The 22,503-nt window shown below is 42.5% G+C and overlaps 1 long non-coding RNA gene across 1 annotated transcript in view; it reads left to right on the top strand.

Annotated features, from left to right (window-relative positions):
• The window catches only part of LOC141768565 (uncharacterized), a 194,959-nt gene that overhangs the window by 56,261 nt on the left and 116,195 nt on the right, over positions 1 to 22,503 (top strand). The window lies entirely within an intron of this gene.

The following is a 22,503-nucleotide window of genomic DNA, read 5'->3' as shown; positions in this document are numbered from 1 at the left end:
GGACAAGATCTGAAATTGGTCCAGTATTGAGGGAGTGCGCTGTAGACAGGAGCTGCTCATGGGCTGTAATATGGTGCTATTGGGGCAAGCTGGCACCATCATTTATGTCCACTAAAGACGTTCGGATAGCACGTTCACACCAACCTTGTTTTGTCCAGTTGAACCGAACCCTGGAGCGTTTACCCCCCTAGTGTGGGTTTCGTTTGGGTTGGTGTGAACGCCGGATTCAAACTCTGGCGCTGACCAAACCACCGCTCTCTCTCTGGGGTCCGCCTTGAAGGGGCACTCTCGGACCGCTGTCAAGTGAACTCTGTAGCGGTTCATTCAGAGAATGAAGTCTCTCTCCCTCTGTGTGTGTTGTAATCAGAGCTTCTCTTTCGCTTTGTTGACATAGCCGGACAGCCACGCGTGCTTTTAGTGCATGTTCGTGCATGTGAGCGTGCCCCACTGACTCACCCAGGGCCACAACTCTGCACTGCTCTCATACAATGGTTACAGCTGGTAATGCCGTCCCGACCGTCGTTGCGGTAGCGTAGCACCCACCCTCCAGTTGCCCCTCAGGTAAACACTGTTATCTATGTCAGCACTTTCGCCATTGTTTGCAGTGTTAGCGCTGTTAGCACCGTTAGAGGCTCACAGTGGCCATGTTGAGAGCCGTTGAGAGCCAATAGAAATGCTCCTTATCCTGTATTTAACACAATTTTTCCTGCTTTTCATGTTTCACTACATCTCAGAGGGAAAATTTTACTTTTTACTTCACTACACTTATCTGATACCTTTAGTTACAGATTCAGATCAATAAGGTCAACACAAACACTCAAGGGTTTACTAATGTGCAGTACTTTTCTGATGCTCTCGATACTCTGCTGGTAATATCTGAGAAAGATTTTTGTCAAAACATGAATAAAAAGTGAGATTTCAGAATTATTTCAGAGGACTTTTAATACTGTAAACATCTTTGGTCAAGTCTGATTATTAGCAAAGACAAACGGTAGATTCCTGTTAAAGTTTGTTAAATAGTTATGCTGCGTTCATGTCTAATTTTAAAAAGTTTCTCTGAAGGTTTTGGGAAACCAAGCTCCGTCAACGCCTCTGTGTTCATAACCAACATCAGAGGTACAGAGGAGGACGATGAATAAATCACAAGTTAGTTTTCTGCATCTCGGAGGTATTTTCTCTTCATATTAGTAATAGTTAAACTGCCCTGCATGTGTGTGCGTGCGTGTGTGTTTGTGTGTGTGTGTAATGGTGTAGTCTGCTGTCAACTCACCTGTTGGCAGGGAGGGCGGGGATGGAGCTGGAGCCAGGTTGGCTCTGTTTAGGACCGCTGCTGAGGTTGGCCAAGGACGCTGCCAGGAAACTGCTGCCTGGTATCACACACACACAATACACAGTACACAGTACACAATTACACACATAATACACAGTAACTCCTTTATCAGTCCAGACTTAGGATTCAATTTGCCTTTGTTCAGTACTACCAAACCAAACTAAATGCAAATTTTAACAAATTTAAACTGCGGTCAGATAGCGTGCTGTGGGATCTGTGAAATAACCCTCCAAATTTAGGCTCAATTTTGGCGAGGAAAAACTGGCATGGCCATATTCACAGGGATCACTTGACCTCTGACCTCCAGATATGTGAATGTAAATGGGTTCTATTGGTACCCACGAGTCTCCCCTTTACAGACATGCCCACTTTATGATAATCACATGCAGTTTTTTTGCATGCAGTATAAATGTGTAATTTTTGCCATTTCTAAGAATGTTTTTTCTGCATAGTGGGGTCCCTAAACAGTCTTAGAATTGCATAAATTGGGTATCACTGTAAAGCAGAGACTCTTGTGGATCCAATGTAGTGAGACCATTTTTTTAAACTTGACCTCACTGTATAAAATGACCTGTGGTGACCTCTAGGATAATCACAGCCTCATGCAACTTTACAGCCACAAACTACAGACCTAGAGCATTCAGAAGATGGATGGCTTTCCTACATAGATTGACATTAAGGGGGTTTCTGAGCAGTTTACACAACAGAAGTGCTCGCCATCCAATTGCCGAAAAATACAATTCTTGCAGAAATCTCCAAATGTTAAAAGTTTTTGATATCAAATCACAGCATGGCTTTTTCTCTGGTGTTACTCAAGGTCTTGGTGTCTTAATGTGGTATTTTGGAGGGATTATTGATTGATTATCAACTATTATGTTTATAAATGATAAAAAAGGATGAGTTAAACTAATGTGTAAAGTATTTACCTATAAATACTTTTACCTACTGTTTTACCTGTTTACATCTCTGTACATTCATTACTTCTACATTTCTATTTACATTACAGTTTATTCATTTTGCAATTACTGCACACCATGTCTACCACAAATAAGCTATATATATATATATATATATATATATATATATATATATATATATGTATTATTTATATATATGTTATATTTTATTCCTGTTTTCACTTCTGCCCTATTCTAAGTTTTAGATCCTAATTTTTCACTTTTTATACATATTTGTCATGTGTCCTCGTGTCTCTACATGCGTGCTACCGTGTGCGTGACTCTGTTTGTTTGGCTGCTGAGTGATGCTACGGCTCGTCAGTTCACTGAGGAGGAGATGGCTGCTGTCAGGTAACTCTGACACACGCAGACATCCAGAGCACAATACTGTGGTGGAGGATGTATTCACATCCTTTACTGCAGTTAAATTAGTAATACCAAACTGTGAAAGTACTCCACTACAAGTAAAAGTCCTGCATTCAAAACCTTACTGAAGTAAAGGTATCATCTAAATGTAGTTAAAGTATTGACGTGTCAGCAAAATGTTCCCTGTCAGTGTTTTACTATTATTTATTATTATTATTATTATTATTGTTTATGGCTTAATATTACTGCTGCATTAATGAGTATGTTGCATTTGAACTCCTTTATGTCCTGTTGGCTAGTTTAATCTACATCAATGCACCATAGACTTTATTTAGCTTCAGAAGGAGGATTTTCTCAACTCATAAAGGAACACTTAATCCTTCAGTTTATCACAAACATTCAACATCAACACATCTGGAGATATGTGCCTTTTCTCTGGACAGGAATGGGATGAAAAACTCAAGTAAAATATGAGTATTTCAAATTGGTACATGAGTACAGTACTTGAGTAAATGTACGTAGTTGCATTAGACCACTGATAAACTCTCTCTCTGAAAGCAGACTTTCAATAAGGAGCTTTGGATGCAAAAAAAAAAAAAATTGTCCGTCAAGCACAACTTCTCTCCTCAAACTTGCCTCCTTTATGAATCAATTGAAACCTTCTCCTCAAAAAACAAGACTATCTTTATAAAATGGGCATGAAAGAGGAATTAAGTTTGTTTTGAATTAAAACCCAAAGTGATTTTTTAACTTACCAAGTAGATTTCAGCGCAGGAAGAAGATTGAAATTGAGATCTTTTACTTGAGTAAAAGAAGCTGAAACAATTAAACAATTAATCAGCAATTATTCTTAAACTCAATACATAGTTAAAATGTTTTGGCATTTTTCAAGATATTGTCAAAATAAAACTGCACTGTTGTCTTCAAACTCAAATGAGGCTGTTGACCACAGTTGCTGAAATGTTGACATTTTGTAGATTCAAGACTTTATAGTGCATTCAAATGCTCCTCGGATGTTCCCACTTCCAGAGTTGGGAAGTTGTTCTTCCAACTTCGGTGTGTTCATGAGCTTGAAATAGGACCTATTATGCTTTTGTGCTTTTTCCTTTTCCTTTAGTGTGTTATATAGTTTTTTGTGCATGTAAAAGGTCTGCAGAGTTACAAAGCCCAAAGTCCACGTCCACGTTACTCTCCCCCACAGAAACACTGCTCCTGAACTGCCTGAAACGCCTTGCATCAAGTCCTGTCCTTTCTTCTGTAACGTGATGATGTCACTAAGTAACACATTTTGCCAAGCGGCTAGTTCAGTTGACCAATCACAACAGTGAGCAGGAGCTCAAACAGAGTGTTGTAAATAGGGATGTCCATAATTAACCGTTTAAGCGTTAACCGACGTTAAGAACTTTAACCGATTAACGCTATTGGTTAAAACGGTTAAAAGAAATATTAATAATTCATTAAAAAGCTGAGAAAAACTCAGAGGAGCGTCTCGTCTCTTTAAGGAGAAAAGCTGGTCTACCTTAACAGCCCACCTTAAGAGGCGGAGCCGGAGTTGCAGGATACAGGAAGTTGGCTCCAGTCTATAGCTCGCTTGAGCGGAGCGAGTTGTAGTTTCATAGCATTTATCCACCGACAAATAAACTGTACACACACTGCTACACTTACGTTCACAGCTAGAGCGCCACCAACAACCTCACACTCACCGCCGCCACACACATACGGTCTGTCGTACACTCACAAAAGTAACGGCGCAATGACAGAGCGGCGGCGAGCATGAAGCCACCAGTAGAGCTACAGATGCCAAAGTAGCACAAAAACACACCCTGTTTGTCGGACAATCGCTATCGTTAATCCGGGCAGACAGAGTGACGTTACGCCGGGCAGACACACAGCGGACAACCTGATAAACTAAACTAAATGTGCGGTGGAGACTTTTACTGGGAACATGGTTGCATGTCTGCGACACTACACGCAGCATCGTAGCTGCTAGAAGCTCTCCTGACGGTGAACTGGGGACTCGGTTGTCTGTTTTGCTCATACACTGCAGCTGGCGCACCGCTATGAGACGCTCTAATCTTGTCGGTTAATAATCGGTTAACAAGGGTCAGTTATCGGTTAAAGTTTTTTTTCAAAATTAGCATCCCTACTTGTAAACATGTTCCAGTAGAATCCCAAAATATACCAAAGTATTAGGAGTGGGGAAAAAAATAGATTCACCTATGTATCGCAATTTTGTTTTTCACGATTTTTAAATTGATTTTTTAATGCCAGAACCAAAATATTTGCTTCATTTGAGTCTATGCAGAGGTAGAAGGAAGTTACCGCTTTTATTGTTGTAGTCTGAGTAACGAGATCATATCCGTTCAGTATCCGTCAACCAAAACAAACAGCTACCGGCCGCAGCGAACCAAAATAAAAAAGTAGAAAGCGGCGGAGGCTCTGCGTGGATAAGACCTGCTCCCTCACATGTTAAATCCAGCGTGGTAAACACTACACATCCAGTAAAGGATGGAAACACTTTGGGTTTCACACATTGACAGGAAAAGCAGAGCTAGACATCACGGCTAAAGCTGCATGCTAACTCTGTCATGGACAGGAAACGTTATCGTATCGCGGTAACGTCAAGTCAGCCGTCACTCGCATGTACTGTATATGCTGAAACAGTATATTAGTGATTTTGTCCCAGACTTGTTGCTGCACCAGTACATTCCCTAAAACCACTAAACTATTGCTTTACCTGACTTGCTATTAGGGTTAATGCTAATAAATAACTTTTCTAACTAATCTAGGTCACTCTACCTGGACAGCAACAAACGGTTACAATATTCCAAATTACATGTGAGCAAATAATTTATATGCAATATGTGAATTAATAAAAAGTTTTTAGCCATCAGGCCAACATTTTCTTTCGTCTGCCATGTTTCTGCGTAATAATCGGGCGGCTGTGGCTCAGAGGTAGAGCGGGTCGCCCACCGATCGGAAGGTTGGCGGTTGGATTCGGCTCCTCCGGTCCTGTCAAGGTGTCCTTGAGCAAGATATTGAACCCCAAATTGCTTCCAAAGGCTGTGCCATTGGTGTGTGAATGAGTATTTAGATTAGATCCTGATGGGCACCTTGCATGGCAGCCTCTGCCATCAGTGTATGAATGTGTGTGTTAATGGCTGAATGCTGACATGTAGTTTAAAGCACTTTGAGTGGTAGGAAGACTAGAAAAGCGCTTTATAAGTCCATGCAAGTCCATTTACCACCTAACCTGACTCGGCAAGTTGTGTACCAAAAGTTTTGCTGACTTTCCGAATTGTTGATCTGACTTGAGGGGGTGTTCACATGGATTTTCCCAGTCGGGAACTCATTCTTACGATTATTATGACACCACATGAATGCAGCATTCTACCTGAAAAGTGATCATTTAGTCTATTTTGTCACATGTAAATAATTGATGATAGTTGAAATAAAATAAAGGGACATTTGTTACTGAAAGTGATCACAAAAAGTCTAGTTGAGGTGGAATAAACAAGACTGCAGGTTTTTTATTCTGTTGTCACATATAATACATTTTTCTCTGAACGAACTAAAGAAGCATCTCAACCTCTAAATGTCAGACTTGATGACTAATTGTCATTAACCAGTGTCCTCTCTATAACCTGCTCCGTTTTTCAGACGGCACATCAAATCCATGTTCTACCACGCCTACAACAGTTACCTCAACAACGCTTTCCCTTATGACGAGCTCCGCCCACTCACCTGTGACAGATAGGGACATCTGGGGCAGATGTAACTAATAAAGCTGAAGAAGAAATTTTTTTAAATACTGCAGTATGTTTGATTTATGAAAGTCGCAGGTATACTCATATTTTTTGTTTCATGAATGAAAAACCTATTTATTAATTTGACTTACTATTAATGTCATCTTTCTTATTTTTTAAAAATAATTCTCCCATTTTTATTATTATTCTTAATAGTCCCTGTTTTTTCACTTATATTTTATCATTACTGTCTTTTTATTGTCTAATTTTACTGTCTTGTTTAAATGTGCTGCATTTTTTTTATTGTAGAGCCATTTGAGCTACATCTCTTGTATGAAAAGTGCTCTATAAATACAATTGATATTATTATTATTATTATTAATGAGTCTTTTACTTATTTACTTTAAATGAATAATAGGATCATTCTGACGCAAGAAAACTTCTTTTCAGTCAGTTTTTATATTTTGAGGATTACATTTTATATTCATATATTTAAATTCTGTAAATTGTCAAAATTCATACCCTTAAAGCCAAATGAAGAATCACAAAATGTTTCTTATTAGTGTCTTGATATACAATTAACTCATATAATTATATTTTATATTTTATATTATATTTTTTTCTCCTCCTCCTTTTCTATATTGTTCATTATTGTTTTTAATGAATTTATGTTTTGATTGTGCATTTTAAACTTTTTCTCTCAACGTTTTTGGTCGACTTAATGTTCTTATGTCACATCGAGATGAAAATAAAATTAAAAAAAGAATGAAAAACTAAATATTTTCTCAACAGCTTCTCGCTCACTCTGATCGATGCTCTCGACACTCTGCTGGTAAGATCTGAGAAAGATTTTTGTCAAACACAAATATTAAAATGTGCCGTAGAATACATTCACAAAATCACGGGACATTGACATAGGTGTTCATGATAAAAAACACAGTAGGCCTACTCAGTTCTCAGGGATAGTAGCAGCGTCTAATGACAGTAGAGACCCCTTCATGGGCATCCCAAGTTGTTGAAGCCCTCTAACGACCAACCTGTGAGTGTGTCCTAGGCTGCCAAATATGAAAACAAGTAGTCTGCACCTATAACCTGCTCTGAGATGGTATTGAGGAGTGGTTGGTATTTAATGACCTTGGTCATAAAGGCTTCCTCAAGGCTAGAGTCAGAGGTGCAGGCTGTGTTTTATTGCACCCATAATGCATTGCGTGACAGGCTATCTGATGGTACGTGTCCACAGAGGCGTTTTTTATTGCGAGGGGACGCGACGCTTCCCAACATTGGACGCTTGGTGTGCTGTCCCTAGAAACAAGGCACTCGGCTCCTGATTGGACGAACGCTTACGTTGGCTGCTGCTCCCAGCTTTCAAACCGGAACCAGTATGGAGGCTCGTTTGGAAACTTTCTTCTCTTATTTCACGTAAATAGTTCACTGAAATGTGTTTCTGAAAACATTTGAGGCGAGAAATAATCCATGCAGTTGATGAATCTGTCTTTATTTTGGATCAACAACGTTTATTTTAAAAGATCCTCGGGAGTTTAGAGAGGCAATGAGTCGTGTCGGACGCCCGTGATTTACATAAAGTAGACGAGCCCTCAACTTTATGCAAATGAGGAGCGGGCGTCGTGACGCCTAGTCTCTCGAATCGCGACGCCACGCTACCAGAATGCATTGCGTGGCTGCTTGCATAGACAATGAATGGGGAGCGTGGAAAGCACAGAGGCTGTGGACACGTACCATAAGTCATTCTTACATTAGTCACTCATAGAGAGGCTTTATGCAACAGGTACATTTAAGTGTCTATAGCAAGTCTGACTTAAAGTTAAATTTAAGACAAAGACTACGTATATTTTTATACAACTGTATTGGCAAACAGATGTGAAAAAGTACCTGGGATACTATTGCAGAGATGAAACATGGAAGGTTTGACACAGGAATGATTGTACATTCCCACTGAGGGTGGAAACTATTTTGACATGTCTTTCACTATGAGGTCCATTGTTCTGTCATGGCGTGCTGTGTTCATTCCTTTGTAAGCATAATGTGAGGAACCTGAGTGATAGGACACAAGATAGAAAGGATGAGTATACAAATACACACAGAGCACACTGTCAATCCTTTGTCAGTCCAGGCCATTTAATTGCCTATGTAAAGTACTACCTAACCATACATGTAAATTTAAGCTGGGGTCAGATATGATGCTGTGATGAAATGTCTGTACTCACGGAGACTTGGCGTCTGTTATTTTGACGCTCCCACACCTTCAGAATAAGTTCATCAAGGTGAAGTGAGGGCAAATCTATTTCATTTTGAGCAGATATCACGTTAGTAGTCGGTCGAGAGAATCATTTAAGTTATTCATCAAGCGCAAATGGCAAACATTTGATGATCCCAGCTTCTTTAATTATTTGTTTATCTGTTAGGGACAATGCAAAAAACACTGTAACAGGTTACAATAAGGTGATACACGTGTTTGCATAGACGATTTCTAGCCGAGGCTCATTTGCGACCCCTGTCCCTGGTTGGGCTGCTTAGAGAGGTCATACAGTGTGTGGTGGAATTTCTGATACAAAAGTTAACTCAATAGGAGAGAAGAGGCCCTGGAGCTGTTGATGTCTTACACAGAAGGTTTATTGAAGCTTGATAAAGGAGCTGTCAGGTCTCCACCATTGAGGTGTTCTCTGCATGAAGGCCTCACAACTCTGCCCTTCCTCCCTGGTGCTCAGTGTTTTACCCTTATCATGTTTTGACTTACTCCGTTCCTCTGGCATCTCTGACCCTGTTTGCCCCGGCGACTGGCTCTATGGTCCCCACTACAGACACAGCTGTACAGATAACGGTGGCTCCTCTAGACAGGACTCCAACCCAATAAATCAACAGAGGGACACTCTGAGAGACACTCTGACCTCCCGACCAAGGAGAGAGGAATTGACAGAAAATTCCATCACAATTACATTCTGCATTCTTACTCATCTGGAAGCTCTATTGTAGGAGCACTCTGCTTCATATGTATACATGTTTTTCCCTAAGTTGGCGCCGACCTGTTGTAGTTTTTGACTTACCCCTCTTTCTACTAGACTACTAGACACTACTAGACTCTTTATTTCTGCACGGCTTCCTACACAACACTCATGCATGTCATGTATATGGCCAAAGTATTGTAATGTACTGTATACAGCCTTTGAATGTCATTTACTGCATGTTCTTATTTTGCTGTATTTATTATTTTAAATAGATCTTCGTCTGTTTCCTACCGCCTCAGACTGTTTCTTGTACTGCTGTAACTCTCGCCGTGGACAAACCTATTCACTGCTTATTAACTGTGAAATAATCATATTCAAATAAGCTACAGTAGCCTTCTATCATTCTTTCTATGTATCTGGCTCCAACTGGACTCCAGTCTGGAGCATGGGAGCATGTAATAGACTGGCGATACTATGATACACTCTACTGGGTGAAAATGGAACTACAGATGGCTGTAAAGAGAGTCACCAGAGTAAAGGAAAGGCCTTCAGTACGGTACTATTGTCATGACAAACAGAGCTTTCTTCTGTCTAGCTAGCATTGATGTCATAACCGCTGGTTGAAAAATCAGCATTATCATAATGTTGAACAAATTAACTAAATTACATATACTACCAAATAGGCTAGAAATGAATGAGAAGCATCATAAACCACCAAACAGAATACAGTAAGTTAGTGATTCCAGTTTTTTAATTGAACTCAGGCTGATTAATCATCATTTTAGACTATGATGTCTGAAGGTTGGCAAACATGCTAATCAACCATACTTATCTATCATTGACCATGATTATTGACTTGACTTTTCATCTATAAATGCATCAAAACTGAGAATTTGACTGCTGAACTTTTTGAAAAAAAAAAAAAATCCTTGGGGGTTGAGGAGTGGTGACCTCTGACCCCTGTGGTGGGTAACATCACAGAAGGCCTACTTATAAAATGCACTGACTTCACTGATACCGAATCTCCCTCCAAACTAAACTGAAAAGCTGACGGCCCCTCAGTATGATCTCATCAATACCATGTTGGCAGATTGATTTGTTGACTATGTAATGTCACATGACTGATAAATTCCATAGGTTGTGTAGGCTATGTAATATAGTCAACAATGAACAAGGTCTGGGTATCATCGGATAATCCATAATTCCTTTGGAATTCAAAAATGAAAAAACATTTTTTTTCGTTTTTCGTTTTAGACCAAAAAGGAAAAACAGCCGTTTTCTCGTTTTTAGTTTCTGAATCAAAAAACGAAAAACGAATCCAACCCGGGACGTTTTTTGTTTTTGCGAATTACTTTTATCATTATTCATGATTCATTTTGGCAAATTTTTCTTGGGCGCTACCCACATAATCAGCTGTGCTGCTCATCCCACAAATGCATGATCCTTACAAGTTGGACATCATTGTGAAGGTAAATAAACAGGCTTTCCAACGATGTAAAATACAATGACAATTAGCATTGTAACAACAGAGAAATAATCCACCAGTTTCCAAACTTTTTTTCCCCAGTTTATATGTGCGTGTTGTTGTTTCTTTTCCACTGCACGGGTCTTATAGGAAGGTCTAGTGATTTAGTTCTTATCAGAGATATTCTGTTCTCACCACTTTTTGACAAGATATCTAGAATCACATTTATTTGTTGGGCAGACTAAATGTTGTCGTCCAGATCGACGTACAAACGAGATACTAAGATGTTTAATGAAACTGTAATTATCATGATCATAATCAATAAGGAAATCATTATTCTCTGTTACATCGCTGAGATTCTGCTCAAACAAACTGATTGTGTGGATGAAATCTAATCAGTACATGAAATCATTGAACAAGAGTCATTTAACAGACTTTACTGATGGGATGTGTGAACAAACTGAAGGTTTCTATAATCAATAAACAAGAATGAACTAAGTCTTTTCTTCCTGTCTTTTTTCCAGGGTATCATACAAAGCTGATGGAGGAAATGTGACTATGAGAGAATAACTGAGGCAGTTTTCCTCCTAAAACACCACAAAGTCCAGTGTTCATGTTTAGAGTCAGTCAGTCTCCGTCTAAAAAAAACTAAAAAAAAATTAAAACTTAAAGGTAACATAACTTATTTTACAGGCCGGCTCAAAACTTTGATAACAACAAAAACTGTTGAAGGAAAGTTGTGGCATGACGATTTTCTTATCATAGTTATTGAACACAATCACAAGTCCATATATTGAATACAAATTCCAACTTCTTTCCCCCACATACTGATAAAAGAACGGTCTTTTTTTCCACTTCAGCTCGTATCATTCCTCTGACGATACGCTCAACACTTGTCTCTAGATCGTGTTCAGAAAGTTTTATTTCCACTGGGCTTGTTGTCTCCTCTGTATAACCACAGCTGTGGTGGTTTGGTGATTCTCTGAGCAACCTGGAGAGCACACAAACGGGACTATTGTTTGTTCTTTATTCAGACAGTGTTATGCAGATTTAAACACAATGATTGTTGTGGATTTATGGCTTTTTAAACTGTTTTGGATACATGAATGAAACCTTCTTGCCGCATGGACTCTACATCTCTTTCTTTAGATATTTATATCTCTTTCTTTATGTACATTTATTTTTTTTGTTGTAATACATGACATTGATTTAAAGTGTGTATTCATCAAATCTCTTGGATTTTTTTAGTAAAATGCATTACAAAAGCCAGGATGAGGTGGATCACCGGACGGCACTGATTACTTCCAGAGTGAAGACAGGTGGAGCTACAGCTGACACAGATGACGGCCTGATTACTGAAGGATGCAATCATCCAATAGGATGCTTAGTGTGTGTGTGTGGGTGTCTGGCAAAGCTGTATATAAAGTTGTTTCTGCCACTTGCTTCTGTTTGACGTTGGTGTCGGCAGAGATGCTGGTTTTTGATTCAGTTTAACGCTCTTTGACTAAAGACAACAATATAGAAAGAGTCAAGTCTATATAGTGTTCTCCTTTTCCAGTTTGTTCAGTGCTCCAAAGCCTCAAACACATATCTGTTGGGGTGGAAGTGTTTCTTCATTTCATTATCTGAGCAAAGAAAAAAGAACAAGAGCCCATGCTTAGAATGCTGTTAGATAACTGAGAGTTTGGGGATTTTTCCTACTGCTTTTTCTTTTCAACAAATCTACAATAAAAGTGAAAATCCTGTAGTTCTTGCTTTTTTCCCATAAAACACCAGACTTTGAGAAAGCTTAATAACACTTTTTTACCATGATGACTACTGTAGGGGATTTACAAATGGAACAGGTTTGGTTATTAGCTAATTTAATAAATAATATTCATAGAATTATTATTATTAATAAGAGTTATTAATCAACATTAATAATGAACGGGGCACCACCCTGGAATCAGGGACCAATAACCAAAACGTTAATCCAGTCTCAAAAAGGGAAATATTCCCTCCAAAGGCCAGTATTTTAACACTACTTTACACTTAGGAGGTGAATAGCGAAGGGTGAATCCGAGCACTAACTCTCATAACCAGTTGTTATTACAATATGAATGCACAATAAACACAGACAACTGCTAGTTAAAATAAGAACATTTATTTAAATACAGTAATCTCAATCAATAACAAACACTCTAACAACATTAATCTAAATCAATATTTATCACAGCAGTAATTACTAATTAACAATACTTAATAAACAAATGGATATCCTACAATGCAGCTCTAAGCCCTAAACTAGAATTAAACAAAACACAAAGGCAAAAGAAAAGGTGTGGGCGAGAGAGAGAGAGATGTGTGTGTAAGAGAGAGAGATGTGTGTGTGAATGCAAATGTGTGTATGTGTGGTGTGGGAGGAGCAAAGGACACCCTAAGTGGACGTCACCACGCAAGTGGTCACGTCACGCGAGGGGGGGGGAGGGTTTGCTCGAACGTACAGATCACGCACAAACGGGGGGTGACTCCCACGTGACCTGTAAGGTAATGAGGTGAGCCTATGTGAGGAGGCGTGTCTACGTGTGTGCGTGTGTGGGAGGAGCAAAGGACACCCGCGGGGGACGTGGTGACGTCACGCGAGGGAGGGGTTGCTCGAACGTTACAGATCACGCCCAAACGGATGTGAAAGTCCCGCGTGATCAGTAAGGTGGGAACGTGAGGAGGCGTATCTACGTGTGTGCGTGTGTGGGAGGAGCAAGGGAAACCCCGAGGATATGAAAAGGTAAGCTGTTCCAGCTGTATTTAGATATGATTTTACTTGCATCTTGCACATCAGAATCTTATTCTAGCTAGCTCTAATGAACCCTTTCCCCCCTATAATGATGCCTACTTTCTGATCCCACTCCGTGCTCAAATGCACCACAGGTGCGCCAAGTTGGCTATCCTGATGAAAACGCTGATGGTGCGTGCATATTAGCATGTGCACACGTATGAATGAACGTGCGTTGCACTTTAGGGTCCCGGTTTGGGGGTCTGAAAATATGGTCACCCTGTCGTAGAACAAAACCATAATCTCTTCAGCCTTGTGTTAGCCACAGACCTTATTCCAGGCATCTAACAAACCTACCGACTTCCAGATGAGGGAACCGGAAGTGCTAAAATGCAAACTCGGGTTTTAGGACTCATTCCTGTAGCACTCTGTAGCTAGCTAGCTAGTGAGCTAAGCGACATGCATTCCCAAAAAACGCCCAAAAGAGCATGGCAAAAATGTAACAGTTATACTGTAAACACAAGGGCCTGCAGTGTTTATGTTAAATATTTACAGGCTTGTATGCATTTTTAAAACATGCAAAGACATTTTAAAAAATATGGTCTGAATCTGGGCTATACCTGGCCAATAAATCCTGCTCTATATCAGATCTAATGTGGAGCTACTGCATAGAGGTGATGTTGAAATGACTTCTATTGCTCAGTGAGCCTCTTCCTGGAATGAACTTTGATAACCCCTCCCTCCTCTTCCTGCTCAGACACAGCCAGTATGTCCCAGTTGTGTGTATACTGCATGCAACAGTACGTACTTTGTAAGGGCAGCTGCAGTGTGCTAAAAGTAATTCAATCAGGAGAGACTCGTATGAATTGAATGGTGATTTATTTCAAAGTGCACGAATTATGAATAGTAACAGTCTTTGGCGATTTAGACCCAATGTGAAATAATAAAGGGGAAGTGAGGCTGTAGTAGGATGTAGGATTATTCCCCAAAGAAACAGGGAATAAATGCGTTTATTTATTGCCTGTAAATATGAGGTTAAAACGTGCACGCCTTCTTACCTTACAGTATCTGAAATTTAAGCAGAATAAAGTTAATTAGATCATAAAAAGAAAATTATAACTCACGTGGTATGAGGTGAAGAAAAACATGATATAGAATATGATAACAAGTACAGGTGAATGTGGTAACCTAAGAACGGTGCTAGAGTGGGGTCGAGAAAGACCAGTGAAATATAAGGTCGCATGGCAAGTGTAATAAGTGGGGGAATGATATACATGAGAGACATTAAATTATGAAGGCACATTAGCCTACTATGAATGATGTCAAATCAGGCTAGTGTAATGTGAGATCTCGTTAGACCATTTAAATTTGAAGGCCAAGAGGACCATGTTGAGACGTAGGTCATACAGACCATGAGAGACGCAGGTCCACTGACCATGAGACGTGCAGGTCCACGACCATGTTGAGACGCAGGTCATAATGACCATGTTGAGACGCAGGTCCACTGACCATGAGACGTGCAGGTCCACGACCATGTTGAGACGCAGGTCATAATGACCATGAGAAGATGCAGGTCACGAGCCAGTTGAGATACCCACCACAGCAGACTAATGTCATTTTGTGGTCACTGCGGAACAGAGTCATGATTGATGCATGCAGTCACGAGACAATTATAATGCAGGGCTCCATAATAAATAGCTCACGTAGAATAAAGTGAAGTGTGAAGTCAAAATGACCGTCATAGCCGCCACTAGTTATATGTATGACTTACCAGAGAATCAGGGTTTTAAAGATCTTTGATTTGCGAAGATGGTGTTGACATCAGGGCGAACGTAGGAAGTATAAGCAGACGAAGACCATCGCCCCATTTTTTGTAGTGTTGTTGAAGCAATGCCTTGGTTTGCAGCAGATGTCGCTGCCCCTATTATAAAAGAATGCCCTGAATAATGCTGAGTGGATAATTTGGCTTTGGTGATGATTATCTCAAAATGATAAATGAACCAAGATTTAGACATAGGAAGATTATCAGGTGTGAGAAATAAAGGAGAGGTAGAACTAGTACTTGGTCTAAGTTGCATGGATTTAATCATGGATTTAAAGGGGCAAAACTGAAAGACTAGGCGAGCCACGAATACTGAACATGCACCTCCACTTTTGGAGTGCTTAAGAAGTAAGCTATAATGACTAGGGTGAAAGGCCAGATCCGAAAATGTTATATCTCTATTAGGGTCGAACATTTTTGAGGCTGTTGTAAATTCGCCACATCTGAGAAATGCATAAAAGGCTAACAGGAAAACGGTATCAAGTAGAGCATCGATGTAAGGGGAGAAAACTCTGGATCTGAGTACTGACAGCATATTGTGCAATATAAAAAGTGTAATGGGCCGTCTACGGTCGGGAACTGAAGGAGAAGATTTAGAAATACCTTTAAGGAGTAATTTGATAGCTGAATTAGAAAATAGACTAGAAAAAGAGGGATCATAACATCTAATGTTAAACTGAATACCGGCAAGCAAACCGCGAGTATACTGAGGTTTGAATTTACGAACATCAACGCAGTAGCAAATGAAAGCACACACAGTATTTATGAACACTGGTTTTAGTGGCATGCCGACAGAAACACAAAACAAAGCAAAAGTATTCCAGGCAAAATCGTATGTCTTTAAAGTGGAAACAGCTAAACTGTTATGTTCTGGTTTCAACAATAGCTTGAACTCAAATGCAGACACAGACTCAATTCTTTTAAAGGTGAACAAAGATAATTTATTTACACAATAATTAAATGTTCAATGAACAGGGCTGGGGATCCTGGAGGTCCAAAATGTGGCAGAAACAAAGTCAATAATTAATTCACGGAACGGGGGGCATGGGGAGGGGGTTTCCAGGAATCCTTCCGGAGGAACAGATGAATCCACTAAAGCTCCGAGCGGTGGAATGGCGTCGGAGAGTGAATAGGCAGGATTAACTAAGGCAGGGTTCCAGGTCGAGGAGGAGCAGAGTGTAGGAGTGAGCAGGCAGGTTGGAAGCAGGAAGCAGCCACAGCTGGCAGGTGAACAGACCTGAGCACAGAGCAAAAACGAGGCGAGTCCAAACAATCCAAAAACAAGAGCAACAGCAAAGACAAGAGCAAATACTAAGTGAGCCTGAATTAGTCAAGTACCACTGAGGACGACGGAACGATCTGGCGATGACTGGCAGGAAGACCGGGGTAGATATACTGCAGGTGTGTGTGATGATTGGTTAATTGCTGTCAGCTGCTCCAGCAGTGCCTGACCAGGAGAAGGAGGAGGAGGAGGAAGGCCACACCTCCCAATACACTGACAGACTAGACAAACCAGGGAAAAACACACAGGAGACAAAAGGGCAGGGAAACAGAGGAAACACAAGGAAACACTAGACTGCCAAAGTGATATCATGACAGTACCTCCCCCTCAACGAGAGCCTCCAGGCGATCTTCCAGGCTTATCAGGATGAGCCTGATGAAACTCCCGAACCATGTCAGCATCCAGGATGCGGGAACGAGGTACCCTGGACCGCTCCTCTGGACCGTATCCCTCCCAGTCCACCAGATACTGAAGGCCCCGGCCTCGACGTCTAACATCCATTAGTCGTCTGACCGTATAAGCCGGCTGATTGTCAATGATCCGGGCGGGAGGAGGGGGATTGGTTGGAGGGACTAAAGGACTGGTGAGGACCGGTTTCAGCTGGGAAACATGACATGATGGATGAATCCTTAGAGATTTAGGCAGGATGAGTCTGACAGTGGAAGGGTTAATAATTCTCTCAATTTCAAAAGGTCCAATGAAACGGGGAGCCAGTTTTCAATGGAATATCTCTGGAGGACAACCAAACTCTCTGACCTGGGATGTAGACGGGAGCCGGGGTCCTGTGACGATCCGCGATCCTCTTGTTTCTCTCAGCCGTCCGAAGTAAAGCAGCCATAGTGTCCCTCCAGACCTTGCGGCAGCGTCGAAGGTGGTGCTGCACAGATAACTCCTCCTCTTGTGCTGGAAACAGTGGTGGCTGGTAACCTAATGAGGCCTCAAAAGGAGATACACCAGTGGCAGCAGAAGAGAGAGAATTGTGCGCATATTCAATCCAACATAACTGTGAACTCCAAGAAGATGGATTAGTAGCAGCGACACAACGTATGGCGGATTCCAAATCCTGATTAGCCCTCTCTGACTGTCCATTCGTCTGAGGGTGGAAACCAGAAGACAGGCTGACAGTGGCTCCGAGGGCCTGACAAAAAGACTTCCAAACTTGAGAGATGAACTGAGGACCACGGTCTGAGACGATGTCCACAGGAATGCCATGCAGACGGAAAACATGATTAGTCAGGAGATCAGCCGTCTCATGTGCTGAAGGAAGCTTGGGAAGACCAATGAAATGAACGGCCTTGGAGAACCGATCAACAATGGTAAGTATCACTGTCTTACCATTAGAAGGTGGAAGACCGGTGACAAAGTCCAAGGCGATGTGGGACCAAGGGCGACCAGGAGTGGGTAATGGGCGGCGCAACCCCACAGACGGCCGATGAGATGTCTTTCCCCGGGCACAGACTGTGCAGGCGAGGACGTATTCCTTGACGTCCTTCTCCATTGTGGCCCACCAGAAGTGTCGTCTAAAGCACAGACTCTGACAGGAGACTCAAGGGGTTCAATGCTGATGCCAGCCTGAGAGACTAACTCAGCATCTAAAAAACTCTGCTCTGCACCGGAGTCAATCAAAGCTAACAGAGGCAAGGACATTTTACTCATACAAAGTTTAGCAGGTATTTGAGTACGAGGTCTAGTGTTGGTGGGGACATCAGTGTTACTCACCAGTATCCCCACAGCTACTGGTGAGCCCGCTCTTTTGGGTGGAGAGGACATGCATCAAGGAAATGTCCGACTTGACCACAGTAGATGCACTCACCCGCTCGGCTCCGTCTCTGACGTTCAGCGGGAGTGAGATTAGCCCGGCCCACCTGCATGGGTTCATCAGACTGAGCAGAGGAGCTGTGACCAAAGCCGTGAGTCTCTGACGGGCCGGAGGCAACTCTCCAGGAGTAGGAGTAGCAGCAAAGGAGTTCACGGGAGTGTGTGAATTGTGGTTCTTCTCCCGGCGTCTCTCCCGCATACGGTTGTCCAGTCTTATAGACAGATTAATAAGAGCATCAAGGGAGTTAGTTTCATCACGGACAGCAAGTTCATCTTTTAACTGCTCACACAAACCGTGTAAAAATACTCCTCTTAATGCCTCATCATTCCATCCAGCCTCCGCAGCCAGAATCCGGAACTCCACAGAATAATCCGCCACACTTCTTTGACTCTGTCGTAGGTTAAGCAGACGTTTAGTAGCATCTCCAATACATACAGGGTGATCAAAAACTTTCTTCATTTCACTCATGAAACAATCGTAGGACAAAGAATTTATCCCTCCTCTTCCCAACATTGCTTCAGCCCAGTCCAGTGCTCTCCCTCTTAACAGTCCCGTAACATACGCTACCTTGGCCTGGTCTGTCGTGAAGGTGACTGGTTGTCGGGAAAAAAACAGAGAACATTGGAGCTGGAATCCTTTGCACCTCCCCAAATCACCGGCATATGGTTCAGGTGGGGGAACAGGTGATTCTCTGAGTGGCTGAGGCGGAGGAGGAGGAGGCAGAGTGGGGGATGGGGCTAATTGGCCTGAGATTGTCTCCAAACATTTCCCCATCTGAGACATTTGGATACCTAATTGTTGGGTCTCCAATAAACCCTGAAGTAACTGGTGATGTTGTCCTAATAAATTACCGTGGCTGGAAACAGCCTTCTGAATTGCATCTGTGTCTGCTGAGTCCATTGTTAGGGCCAGATCGTTCTGTTATGTTCTGGTTTCAACAATAGCTTGAACTCAAATGCAGACACAGACTCAATTCTTTTAAAGGTGAACAAAGATAATTTATTTACACAATAATTAAATGTTCAATGAACAGGGCTGGGGATCCTGGAGGTCCGAAACGTGGCAGAAACAAAGTCAATAATTAATTCACGGAACGGGGGGCACGGGGAGGGGGTGTCCAGGAATCCTTCCGGAGGAACAGATGAATCCACTAAAGCTCCAAGCGGTGGAATGGCGTCGGAGAGTGAATAGGCAGGATTAACTAAGGCAGGGTTCCAGGTCGAGGAGGAGCAGAGTGTAGGAGTGAGCATGCAGGTTGGAAGCAGGAAGCAGCCACAGCTGGCAGGTGAACAGATGACATAAACCCTTCCTCATATATGTTTGAACTGATGTCATATATTTAGACACGTTGCTCTGATTTAGAAGAGAGCAAGAGCTTGGAGAGGGGGTACTGGTACTGGGTTGGCGTCTGGACAGATGCTCCGGAAAATCTGAAATTTGAAGCGGGATAGCGAATCAGCTAGTGAATTGAAATGACCAGGCACGTGACGGGCTGTGATGATGAAGTTGTGAATGACGGAGGACCACGTGATGCTTCTCATGAAAGGCATGATATCTTTAGAGGAGGAGCGCCCCCTATTGATGATGCCGACAACTGCAATATTGTCACACAGAACGGTGATACGTTTGCGTTTCCAGTGCTGTCCCCAGACATGACAAGCTACAGCGACTGGATAAATCTCATAAAGCGCTGAGGACGAATCAAGCTTGGAATAAGTTAAGTGCATTGGAGGAGTGCACCAGCTCATCATAGAAGAATGTTACGCCATTCCAGTGATCGAGCAGCAGAGACCAAAACTGCAGGTCGGAGCGGCACCCTTCATCTAGGGAGATGAGATCATGTAGTTGAGGCACGGAATGCGCCATGTCTAAAAGTCTGGAGATGAAAGAGCGCCCTTGCGGGATGACGCGCATGGCGAAGCTGAGATGGCCGAGGAGGGAGAGTAACTGCTGCTTAGTTATATTTTCGGACGCGCAAAAATACTTTGTGATGTCTCGGATGCGCTGTAGTTTTTCGATTGGGAGGGATGCTTTCATCTCGATGGAATCAAGAGTGATGCCCAGGAACTCCAGACGTGTGTCTGGACCGGTGGTTTTCTCCTCTGAGAGGGGAATGCCGAGGGAGCTGAAACATTGTTTCAATTTTGGCAGAGAGCCGTATTTGTCGTGTGGTGGATCTATCAGGAGAAAATCATCCAGCAAATGGAGGACAGATGGCACTTTAACTCTGTTTAGCAAAATCCAGCTTCGGAGACTTGGTTGAATATGAATGGGCTGCTCCTGCAACCGAACGTCAAACATAGAATTTAGAGTTCCACCTGATGCCGAAAAGATGCCACTGAGAAGGGTGGATTGGACCTATTTTAAATGCATCTGTGATATCAGCTTTGGAGAGCTGTGCGCCTTGGCCAGCTAGTTTTATTAGCTTAATGGCGTTGTCGACGGAAGCATAATGAAGGGAAAATAGCTCGGGTGGAATGAGGCTGTTGATGCTTGGATGTGGGCCGGAGCGAGGTGCAGACAGATCGAAAATTAATCTTTTCTTTCCCGAATATTTGCTGGTTGCTATGCCTAATGGATTTGTGCGGAATACTGGGAAAGGAGAAGACTTGAATGGGCCGATTACGTATTTTTTAGTTACCTCTTTCTCGAGCAGCTGAGAAGCTGTATTTGCGTCATTTAACGCGGACTGCACGTTTTTTGCTACGTAAGTGATAGTTGGAGATGTAAGGACCCCGACCCGAAAACCTTGAGACAAACCCGTGAGGAGATGGTCTACGAACACAGAGTCAGGATGCGAAGACAGCTCTGATGCAAGTGACTGCACATTTATTGGTGTGGAGAGATGCTGGGTTCGAATGTCTTTGAACCACGTCGGTTCCACTGATTTGGAGGAAGCCTGGGTCGAATGCGCCGGGGGCAGACTGACCAGGGATGAGCATCCTTACAGCTGCTGCAGACGTGAAGATATTTACAATTTGGGAATGTACAGACATTTTCATTGAAATTATTGCAGATTTGTGAGTTGTTGATATATTGCACCTCGCGGCCAGCGGAGTCAGTGGGCTTGATCTTCTCGCGCTGGAGGGGGAACTGCTGAGGTTGAAACGGGACTGTGGGACAAAGGGGGATGTGTGTCCTGTATCCCTGCATGTTATGCAAGAAATGACTTGAGCTCCGCCAGCGATTATCGCCATTAGCTCTGTGTCCAAAACGGACCAGTCCATGCGGCTGTTAAACTGAGCTATGTAGAGCGCCGCTTTGCTGGAGAATGCTTTGTGATACTGAAAGAAGAGGTTTCTCCCGTATTTCAGATGAAGGTCGCCGATCAGTGTCAGATATGCGTCTAATTCACGTCTCCTCTCAGGGTAGACGGAGTATATGACGTCGCGGTATACGCTGAAAGCTACCAGGAACTGCCCGATAGTCAGGTCTCTGTTTAACCGGGGGTCTGAGGCTTTTAATACTGCCGATACGCTGCTTCCGATGGCAATTTTTTTATCACACTCCGGGGATGCCAGCAGAAGGCTGACTAAGTGGATGTCTTTTCCTTGAAGGATTTTGGATCTTAGACACGAGGAAATGTTTGCTGCCAAAGGAATGTATGGCCTACCTAGTGGAGGAACTTGGACGGCAGATGCCAAGGACTGCTCACCCGGATTTCGGCTGACTACGTGCGACGCCAGCTCTCGTAGCTGGGACACGGGCAGACCTGGAGCAGGAACGATGCCGTGATCATGGAGCAGACTCGTGAGGGCTTCTGGATCGTTGGCTGGGGATGCGCAGCGCATAGCCATGCGAGTGCTCCTTCGCCGTCCGTCCGATGTTGTTGGAGCAGGCTGCGGTGGAACATTAGCGCCGAAGGTCTGGCTCATCTTGAAATTGATCGAGGTCGGAATCCGCCATCAACTTGAGAACCGCAGGAAGCTAACGCAGGTAAGGATGATTTTTCCCATTCGCATCCGTTAGTGCTGAATACTGACACTGAAAACAGCATAGAGG

Source organism: Sebastes fasciatus, chromosome 5 (assembly GCF_043250625.1).
Source record: "Sebastes fasciatus isolate fSebFas1 chromosome 5, fSebFas1.pri, whole genome shotgun sequence".
Classification (NCBI taxonomy): Eukaryota; Metazoa; Chordata; class Actinopteri; order Perciformes; family Sebastidae; genus Sebastes; species Sebastes fasciatus.
Note: the sequence above shows the minus strand (reverse complement) of the source record. Positions and strands in the feature narration are given on the sequence as shown.